The sequence below is a fragment of the Dasypus novemcinctus genome, chromosome 1, assembly GCF_030445035.2.
Source record: "Dasypus novemcinctus isolate mDasNov1 chromosome 1, mDasNov1.1.hap2, whole genome shotgun sequence".
Taxonomy (NCBI): Eukaryota; Metazoa; Chordata; class Mammalia; order Cingulata; family Dasypodidae; genus Dasypus; species Dasypus novemcinctus.
In genome coordinates this window covers 92,994,402-93,002,536 of record NC_080673.1, presented here as the reverse complement: position 1 = coordinate 93,002,536, position 8,135 = coordinate 92,994,402, and the positions used below count along the sequence as shown (strand labels likewise).

The 8,135-nt window shown below is 35.0% G+C and overlaps 1 long non-coding RNA gene across 1 annotated transcript; it reads left to right on the top strand.

Moving 5' to 3' along the window:
* The first annotated feature begins 627 nt into the window (after positions 1–627).
* On the top strand, positions 628–7,019 carry LOC139439680 (uncharacterized). Its single transcript, XR_011649681.1, has 3 exons — positions 628–743; positions 2,761–2,821; positions 6,664–7,019. It is a non-coding gene; the product is annotated as an uncharacterized lncRNA (long non-coding RNA).
* The last annotated feature ends 1,116 nt before the right edge of the window (positions 7,020–8,135 follow it).

Genomic DNA, 8,135 nt, shown 5'->3' with positions numbered 1-8,135 from the left:
AGACTCTTTTGGAGGGGTTTTCCTTTCCTGATGAATACATAGTCATCAATTTGTGCTATTGGATCTCACCCCAACTTCTTGGACATGGTTAGAAATCATTATAACTCCTGTCTTCCTTGTGAAAAGCATTCATAAAAAAGAATTTTTTGTGGATGTTCAGGGCTGCTCAAATCACTTCCTGAACTAGATCTTATTCGTTGATTCAGTCAGTCATTTTACAAAAGTTGAGTAAATTCTGACACCAACCTATTTTTCTCTGCTAGCCCTGAAGCATCAACTAAGAGTTAAACTAGACTATAAGGAGCAAAAATATTTGCATTTCACTGTTTGGGCTTACAGTTTGGCCTAAATAAATCCTCATTTTATTCAACCGACTTCCTAAGTATTTGATAATTTGAAATTGGAGGTTAATTGATATTGTATATTATTTGGGAACTGAATGAGGGATCAGGCTTATCAGCATTAAAATAAGAAAGTTCTTCAACCTTGAGAGAGTCTAGAAAATTTGAAGTTAAATAGTATGAATTTTCACAGGTACATGGAATTGGTCCGGCACCACAAATGTGCTTTTATTTTAGGTGGGAATATTTGATGAAAAAAACACATCCTCTAGAGGGCCATCTTGTCTCTGGAAGAGAAGCATCAGGTCCCATGTGCCCTGCCTGAGAGTGGAAGTGGGACTGGCCGGCTTCCCCTGCACTGCCTCGCTACTCTCATGGCCTGGTGTCAGACTCACAACACAGGTAAAATTTTAGGAGATGCAAGGAAGAGGATCTAAGCATTTGGAAGCACTTACTTCATTTTTATTCATGGAGGAAAGACTCTTATGCAGAGAGAGGGAGGAATGTGCCTTGTTTTCAGACAGCAAAGTGTTGAGATAGCCAAAAACTAAAACGTGAAGTGGAAAGAAAAGATTAAGGCCTAGAAGTGAGTCCATTTGAAGTGTCTTTCAAATATAAGTATGATTTCCATTTTGTCTTTGAAACTGACTGAAATATTTTTAGGTAAGGAAGAATCTACCTAAGTGAGCAGAAAAAGAGTTGCTTTGATTAAGATGGAGGCTTCTGAAGTGAGCTGAAACTTACTTTGCTATTTCTAAATAATTAGCTGCACACCACTACATAGTAAATAGAAGATTTACTTAGCGATGGTTGACTTTTTTTTTCTGTTTAATATTGAGTTTTCTTTTCTTTCATCAAAATGCAAAGGGGAAAAATTGGGACTAATAATAAATTGAATGCCTCACTTTATTTCTCACAGGTTAGCTTTGCCAACCTTTCAATCATCAGTGTTCTCTACCTACAAAATCCATAAAGATCTTCCTAGATTGAGTTTATTCATCATGCAAAAAAGTTTCATGAAATGCATAACATTGACCTATGGTAAAATTAAAATCATCTTCCTAAATATTTATTTTTTTGAGTCCAAGCAAAAAACATCTCTGATACATAAAGTACAATTCGAATAATCTTCTGAAATCAGACAAAAGGAAAACAACTTTGATGGAATTTAGAAAGCACAGTTAATTTTCACCTAGGGAAATCTATAAATCTTTTGTACATCCATTTAAAGAATATTCTGTGATTGTGTATATTAACAATACATCTGGAAATGTTTGAAAGAGAGATTAAAATAGTGTAAAATACTCCCCCAAATTTTAAGTCACCACCATTGTATTCCTCCACATGATCTTATAATTTTATTTTGAACATTCACTTTTCTTTTTCTCTGCAAATATGATCAAATAAGTGGAAATAGGGTACAGTGATAGGCATATTGGTAGTGTTAGGATTAAAAGCTGAACAGTGGCAGGAAGATTTGGCGTGTTGGAGAGGACAGCAATTGCTGCTAAGACCCCATACTGATTCTCAAACATCATGGAACGGGATAGAAGCAAAACATGAGCATGCATGAAGGGAAAGAATCACATTTTGGGGCCACAGTTCCTTCAGCTGATTTTCATCTTCTCAAAAATCTTAGTTGCCCAAAGATAGTAAGTTCAATCCCCTTTACAGATAAGGAGACTAAGCCCCAGACTTATTAAAGTCATACAGCTAATAGCAAAGTCAAGACTAATAATATTCAAATTTCCTGTGCTTTCTCTATTACCCCCCTCTTTCTGATTATTCCATGTTTTTCTCAATGAAAGAACTATGGCATTATAATGAAAGTCGGCATGGTTTTGAAGAAAATTTATCTGCCAAGTTTTCAAATCCAGAAAGTTCTTTCAGAATAACAATTGATATCCATGTTATTCTCTCACAGCAGCAACTGAAACCCAGAATGTTCTTTTATACTGACAGTTCAAAATTCAGTATTAAGGCTTCTAAGTGCAATCTTATTCCTAATACCTCTGAGCTAGTGAGAGGAATTAAAGACATGGGAAAAGTTTATCCAAGTTCTCCCAACCCACGCATTAGGGTAGATTAAAACAAACTCAACATCAGGTACTTTAAAAAGGTGAAATTGGTGCTGCAGGCAAAATAAGTGACACCACTTATTATTCTTTCTTCCCTTAGTTTTCCCAACCTTTGGCCCAGTCACTTTATTATACAGCATGTAAAAAATCCTTCTTGAACCATGAGTTGATAGCCCCGATCCCTGCTGAGACTCTGATCTAGGGATCAGGTTGGATTTCTGGGTTATACTCACTGCAGCCACTCTGCTTTGCAACCAAGGCACAGCCCTTCCACTCCTGTCAGGACCTGCTCCTCTGGGTCGTCATATCCTTTCTCACTGATTCATTCATTTCTTCCTTAGGTCTGCTTCTAGAAGTACGGGTCTAATCATTATTGACTCACCTACCTTTTCTTCCTTAGAGGTATGTATTATAGTAATACTAGGAATTAAAGCATTCCCTGCAGTTAGGTCTTGTTGATCAGTAAAATGGCGCTCAAATTATTTCCTCAAAACAGAACATTCTAAAATAAAACATATTCAGTTTAAGTCTAATCACAACAATATTTTTTAGAAAATTTTCCATTTGAACCTGAATGACAGTATGGTTGATCAATTACCTGGTAAGCCATTTGTGGAAAATTTTTAATCCCAGCTGCTGGTGATATAAAGAAAATAATTTAAGGGTCAATAAATATCTAAGCAATGACAAGAAACTCTCCTAGGTGGCAATCTATAATGAAGCTTTTTTCCCTTATCAAAAACTAATGACATCTCTAAAGTTCACCCTACCAGTGCAATGCAGATATATTCTCAGCAGCTGCAGGAAGAGCTTTTATATTACTGAAGGAAAAAAGAACTTTGTGATTGTTTGAACTAATGTCAACATAATTAGGCTGAAACTGAGTTTCTCAAAAATCCCTTTCCTATATGGTTCTGGTGTAGAGATAGCCAAAAGAGAAGTTTCTATTAGATCTGGAAGACTGAAATGAAACAGAGAAGTGGAACTCTGGAGGTCAGTGTGGGGCAAGCACCAGGTATGTCTGCAGCTTTTGAACATTGTCGCTAATCCGTTGGCTCATCTTGCTGGGAACAGGCAACAGGCAGGCTTGCAGGAACTGCAGCTCACACTGGATCTCCTTGAGATTCTTTGAGACTTGGGCCAGGTGAATGCAGTTACATGGTGAAGGGCACTGGCTTCTTCTGGAAGAAGTCACATCGTTGAGGTTGGAGGCAGTAAGAGACAGACAGTTGGTCCTCAAGGATCCAGTTTGTGCTCACATGTTCTAGTTCATCCTCATTCTCTTCTGCTTTAGAAGAAGGTTTAGGTCCAGCTTTTCTTTCCAAGCCAACCTGCTCACCTGCAGTGACTTCATACCATTGCCAGACTTAGGCAATAGCCTTACATAACTTTCTTCACGAGCTGCCACAATTGCATAATATCTCTTCCCTACAAAAATTCCTTATACCATGTCATGCAGAGTTGTTCTACTTTCCTTATTGATCACTGGCTGATACAAAAAGGGACTATATCCTCTTCAAGCAACTGGCAATAAGTCTCTGATTGATGCTCAGTTCTATTGACCAAGGATGCCATTATCACTTTTGCTCTCCCTTCTTGGATAAGAATGTCTATTGTGGTTACTATCTACTCTCTCCTTTACCCACTTTTGTATAGGAGCAGTATGTATAGGACCAGATGTTTCATCTCTTCAGGTCACAGAATTTCAAAGTAAAAAGAAACATTCTTGAGGTACACACTTGAGGAACTCATTCACACTTGGATCTGATTAAATGGTGAGCTCATGGAATTTGAGCCTGAGCCTGATGCTATCATAGGAACACATTCAGGAGTCTTGGGAAGGTAATGATTATACTTTGTATTATGGAGGCACATGAATCATTGGGAACCTGATGTAGACTATGGTAACTAGTCTCAAAGATTGCCCCCCTTCCCATTAACCACTCCTTCCAATATCCATACCTTTGTGTACACCCTGCTTTGAATCTTTGCTAACCCTGTGACTCATTTTTGATCAATCAAGTAGTGACTCTACATGATTTCTGGGGCTAGGTCATAAGAAGCTTATAGCATCTCTTATAAGAGATTCTCTTATAAGTTCACATTGGGGGAAAGCATTTGATGACCCTGAAACCACAATGTTGTGAGGAAGCAAAATGACTTTCTTGATTCCAAGAGAAAATAGAAAAAGTAAATCACACTAATAATATAATGGATCCTCTATGGAGCCTATCTCTGTTAGGAAACAAGCTAAAAGCATTGCATTTGCCTGCATGGACAATGGCTTTGTCTCCCTACTTCCTCAGCTCGGTACTATTTTTGGTATTCTTTCTCTGTCTTTCTTCATTCCAATCTATCTTACACATCATTACTAAAGCAAATCCTCTAAGAACATCATGCTCATTATGTCATCTCCTATTAAATAACTCTTCAAAGGGCCCCATTATAAATCTAAAATCTTTCATCCCTCTTCCATCTCCATTTCCATTTGCATTTTAAACTCCCCTCCAGAATGAATTTCTCCACTCCAGCCAAACTAATCTTTTAATTCCCAAAGCTGTGCCATGGGATTACCACCCCCATGGGTTTGCTTACCCTGCCCTATTTATCAGCATGAGTTGTACCTGTCCTTCAAAGCCCAACTCAAATCCTATCTTCTCCCTGAAGTTTTCCAGTTTTTCTCTTTTCTCTTACCTTCTAAGACATGTACCCTAGAAATCTTATTTAGATTTCTTTATATGTTTTGATTCATTAATTAGATTCTAATTGTCTTGTGGAAAATTATTGCATATTTTCCTCTTCATTTATCTCCATAAGAAAGTATATGTTGGATTAGTAGTATATTTATTTTTCCTCTTCTTTGTTCTTCAAATAAACTACTTCAAGAGAAAATAAATTGTCCCAAATATATTGAAGCAATCATACTGACAGCTTTTAATGAAAATTTTAGTAAAATGATTCCTAACTATTATTTACACTCAAAAGATGACTAATAAACAATTATACCTAATCTGTATAAGCGTGAAAATCCCATTTTAATAAAAAAAATTATAAACTCCTCTGATTGTACTTTTGAGAAAATGCATAATAACCAAAAGCTATTCTGAATTCCAAGTTACTCTTAATTTATATTTTTCTAATCTTTGTAGCATATGCATACAATTAAAAATCATATTATAAATCTCTGCACATATGCTATTTATTTAGCTAATATATAGTTAAGGAGTGAGAAATACAGATTCTGGGACACCTTGCAATAACCTCATTTCCCAAATTTTCCAAGATGCATAGTATGAGGACTACTTATTTAGAACACGCTTATTAAGAAGATACACTCCAAAGAAATGAGAATAACAGTCTTTAAAAAAGACTAAAGTATAACTACCCATTAAAACCTTTCAAAGTCTGAATGAACTATACCCCTCACTTACCTTTCTATTCTTTTTTTGACATCCCTTTAAAGGAGTATTTTTGTAAAGAGCATCACTGTTTTCCAGAAAATCACTGTAGAAAAGTTCAGCTTGGTCCAGCAATAGCCTAGATTCTCAGAAACAGGAATAAGTACATAAGTTATAATACTTCCATGCAATTAATTATTATGAACACAATAAAATCATATTAAAATTTTGTAATAACAAGCAAAATTCATTTTTGTAATGTTCTATTAAAACTTTCATATTTAGTACAATAGATATATCAAAATTTTCATGGGAGAAAATAGATTAATGTATTAAACTGTGTTTACATTTTCTTAGTGAGAGTATAGGCCATTTTCTTATTTTTTATCTATAGTTTTAGTGTTCCATAATAAGCACATATTACAGCTTTACTAAAAAAAAGTAACATGCCTCATATTTAAAGGTCAAAGATATTACCTAAACATTCTATGCCATGTGTCTCTACCAAACATCAATATTCTTAGTGAAATGACTGAAATTACTCATATTTCCAGCCTAAATCACTATTCGAGAAAGTGAACTCACCAAACGTACTGCCTTATCTACAAAGTAATGCTTTAAAAAACTATACTATATGCAATATGTCAAGCACCAGGGGCTTTTAGTTATTCTATTTCGTGGAACAGACTGTATTCCACCTAGCCATAGACTTGACAATTTTAAGGCTTTGATCATATTTCCTCTTAGCTTTCATGTTTCTAGCCTAAAGCAACCTAATTTCTTTAATCGATGTTCATATAGAAACCCCTTGATCATTTTACCTATTGTTCTCTGGGTCTCTTTCAGGTTTATTTTGTCTGCGGTAACCAGAAGAGTACTGAGTATTCCAGTTCTTACAGTCATAGGACGATGTTTTCTGATTTGTTTCCGGTTTTCTTCTAGAGGCAGGCCTTTGGGTCAGTGCCCTGGAGAACAGTCTGCCATCATCGCTAGGTCTCTTTTCTGGGTTATAGCTAACACCCTGAAGCCCATCATTTCTAAAGCCCTTTTTTCTTTCAATAGATCTTTTCCTCATGTGCATAGTAAAGCTCACTTGTCAGTCTTTTATATTCACATTACATTTACATAAATTAAATTTATTCTCATGAGCCTGGCATCTTGTACTGAAAATAGTTTGGCATTAGTTTCAGTTGGAGTTTTCATCATTCAGGCAATTTATTAAAATGTTAGTAAACAAAACAAAACAATACAAAACTTTCTCTAGAAGATCTCCCATTACCCTCCTCCAGTTAGAGAAGTGTTTATTTATTCTCACCCTGTGTTTCCTGTCTCTAAGTACTTAACTCAAAATAAAAACATTTTCCCCAATGTCATGGTAACTATTAAAAAAGTTTCCTCTGACATCTGTCTTTCATCCAATAGTTTATTTTTAACAATATGTATTAAAGTAATTTGATAGTATATTACAGTGGACAACTAGTATCCTACTGCAAGTCATTTTTCTACACTCTCTAGTGAAAGCTCTTAAATCCAAGGGACTCCAACTGAGAGATATTCACTAATACCTTATAGTTTATTAGAAAGTCTCTCCCCTACCCTTCCCCATCACACAGTGCATTCTGAATATCAGTGAATCTGGAATGATTTATAGTATTTGGGATGAAATTCTTCTCAGTCTTCCCTTTACAGCTGGTATTTGTTTGTTTGTTCCTGAATAATGAAGTGTGAAGATTTTCCAAGGCTTATAAAAGACATAGATGTAAGTAAGAATAGATGTAGTTATAGAAATAGAAAGACAGGCAATATTTTTCCCAGTCAATATGCTATTATATTCCATTAAGTCTTTTATCAAAATAATCCTAAATCACCATGTAATAGGAAAGGGAAGGTCTTAGCCCTTCCATTTTGCTCTTTAATATTTGAGAAAGTGTTTATATTAAAAAGTGAATGTCTGCTCTTACATGGCACCTTATAAAAATTAACCTCAATATAACATCTATCTAAATGTTAAACCTAAAACTATAAAACTTCTAGAAAAAAAACTACAGGTGAAAATCTTTGTGAAACTGGATTAGGTGACTATTTCTTAGGACACAAAATGGAGGAACCATAAAAGAAAGAATTGCTGAATTAGATTTCATAAAAATTTAAAACTTCTGTGCTTCAGAAAATAAAAAGATAAACCAAAAGCTGGGAGAAAATATTTTCAAAACATGTACCTGATAAAGTACTTGAATTCAGGTTATCTAGAACTATTACAACTCAATAGGAAAAAGAACAATTCATTTTTTTTAGATTTATTTTTATTTATTTCTTTC